At 50.3% G+C, this 2,500-nt stretch overlaps 1 protein-coding gene across 1 annotated transcript in view; it reads left to right on the top strand.

The window, feature by feature from the left end:
* LOC134465604 (cadherin-2-like) overlaps positions 1-2,500 on the top strand; it is an 87,262-nt gene that overhangs the window by 73,368 nt on the left and 11,394 nt on the right. The window lies entirely within an intron of this gene.

Raw genomic sequence — 2,500 nt, 5'->3', positions numbered from 1 at the left:
TGCTTATTCTGCTCTAATGGGACGACCTTGAAGCCAATTCGCCCGCCATCACCAGGGTAGATAATTGTTAGTGTCCGCACACATCAGTGATTTAAGCTCTCCTGGGAGATGAGAGAGAAAGAGAGATTGAGAGAAAGACAGAGAGAGAGAGCGGGAGAGAGAGAGAGAGAGAAAGAGAAAGAGAGAGAGAGAGAGAGAGAATGAGTGGGACGGGAGAGAAGGAAGCAGAGTTTCGACAAAATACTCCTGTCAGAGATGAGGGGGAAGTTGGGAGTGGAGGATTTATAGGGTGAGGCGAGCCTTCATTTCATGGCCAGTGGAGGAGCGTCGGTGTTGGCCGTGCTCGGAGGAGATAGTGGCGTCGTGGTGAAAAATGAACGTGACCAGCCATCACGGCGCTGCGGTGATCACCCCACCACCTCTCTGTCTTCCCCTCCCTCTCTCTCTACCTCTCTCTTCATCTCCGTCTGTCTCTCTCCCTTCCTCTTACTCCCCTCCGCTCCCCGTCTTTCTCTACATCTCTCACTCTCTCACTCTCTATTGCTTTTTCTCCCCCTCTCTCATTCGCTCTGCCTGCCTGCCTTCCCTGTCTCTCTCTCTCTCTCTCTCTCTCTCTCTCTCTCTCTCTCTCTCTCTCTCTCTCTCTCTCTCTCTCTGTCTCTCTCTCTCTCTCTCTCTTTCTCTCTGTCTCTCACTGCTATACAGCCACTCACTCACTTAGCCACTTCTGTAACTCTTTGAGAAAAGTGGAAGTGCCATCCAAAGTACTACCCTCCACACCAACATCCCCATTGGCTTTATTTCAGACTTGTGCGTTAGTATCTGCTACCCACATAGTGATAGATGGTCTTTTTCTGTGACAGCCGATATTGTCTAATAAGAAATATGGAGGTCTCCCCATCTAATTTCCTTGGGAGTTTTACTTTTGAGCAGTGTTTTTTTTTTCTCCCTGACCGCCCGTAATTACAAGGTAATTACAGGAGCTTTGATGGAGGTGTTCTTTTTTACCTTGTCCCCAAGTCATGATGGTGGTTTTGGCAGCCTTTCAGCATATCGGCTCATTTTGTTTCACGACAGGCTCTCTCTGAGGCAGTGGAGGGCCGGCATGACTCAGACCGTGCACGAGGAGGAGCGGTGTTTGATTTTCTCAGCTTCACTCAAGAACGTCACCCTGTTTTTTTTTATCTTTGTTTTTGTTCCACTGTGAAGTTTCACAGGTGCAAGTCTGCTAGTAGGGTGTTCTCCTATTGGTGCAGCAAAGGGCAGCTGGTGGTAGTCACAAGGGCATGGTCGCTAGAGCAGGGGGCCTGCGCTCGCGGACCGTGTTGTTGATCTCCGGACCAGGCCAGACCGTTGGGGCAGGATGGGGGGTGGGGTGAGGAGGGAGGGATGGCGATGGGAGGGGCAACAGGGGCTGCACTGGAATGTACCCAGCATGAATTCCTTTGGGGAGATAGAGAGAGAACGAGAGAGTGAGTGCAAAAGAGAGAGAGAGAGAGAGAGAGAGAGGGGTTTAAGGAAAGAAGGTGGGGGTGGTAGAGAAAAGGGGAAAGAGAGAGAGAGAGAGAGAGAGAAAGAGAGGGAGAGAGAGGCCAATTCCAGTGTCTGGAAAACGGTTGCCGCTGGCAGGGTCTGACCTTCCCCCGAGGGTCATGTAGTTGGTTGCCGGTTGACCCCTATTTTTGAGAGGGTAGTGTGAGAGTCGTGTGAGGGTCACTCAGAGCTGGAAGAGAGAGAGAGAGAGAGAGAGAGAGAGAGAGAGAGAGAGAGAGAGAGAAAGAGAAAGGGAAAATAAGATAAAAGAATGGGAGAAAGAGGGAGAAGAGAAGGAGAGAGAGAGAGATGGAGAGAACACTACTGCCACCTAGGAGGATGAGGGTCGTGCTTTGTCCACAGGCAAGCAGCTGTGACCCACAAAATTGCAAAAGTCGTGAGGCTGTCTTTGTGTTGGGGGCCCTTGTTACATGTAAATGTGTCTTTGTGCAGAGGGCCGAAGCAACATGGAAATGTGGTTTAGTGCCTGTTTGTGCCTGTGTCTTCATAGATTACCATGTTTGTGGGCTTGGCAGTGTCTGTTTGTCTGAGTTCTTATCTCACTGAGAGTTTCTGTGTGTGTGCGTGTGTGTGTGTAAGCGAGCGTGCGCATGCGCGTGTGTGTGCGTTGGCGTGTTTTTGTGGACGTGTCAGTCTGTCTGTTTGTTTGAGTTTTGCACACAGTGAACAGCAATGTGGTTCCTGTTGACTCAGTTTGTGGGTGAGTGAGCGTCTAAGTGTTATTCCCTATCCCAGAGGAGCGCTAATTCTAATTCAGGGCTTTAACCACTTGGCCCCAGACATTCACTTACGGGGATCGGCATCTGTGTGATTATGAAGCTGCAACTTCTCTCTCCTGCCAGCCAGTGCGTTTTCGAACACTCACGGCTCTCACACAGTGTAGCGAGGATTTTCGAACAGGCGAGCGGCAGGTTTCGGATGGATTTAGTGGAAATCTCATAACAAG

The sequence above is a fragment of the Engraulis encrasicolus genome, chromosome 16 (genome assembly GCF_034702125.1).
Source record: "Engraulis encrasicolus isolate BLACKSEA-1 chromosome 16, IST_EnEncr_1.0, whole genome shotgun sequence".
In the NCBI taxonomy this organism is placed as follows: domain Eukaryota; kingdom Metazoa; phylum Chordata; class Actinopteri; order Clupeiformes; family Engraulidae; genus Engraulis; species Engraulis encrasicolus.
The sequence above is the reverse complement of the archived record's forward strand: the minus strand, read 5'-3'. Positions and strand labels throughout refer to the sequence as shown.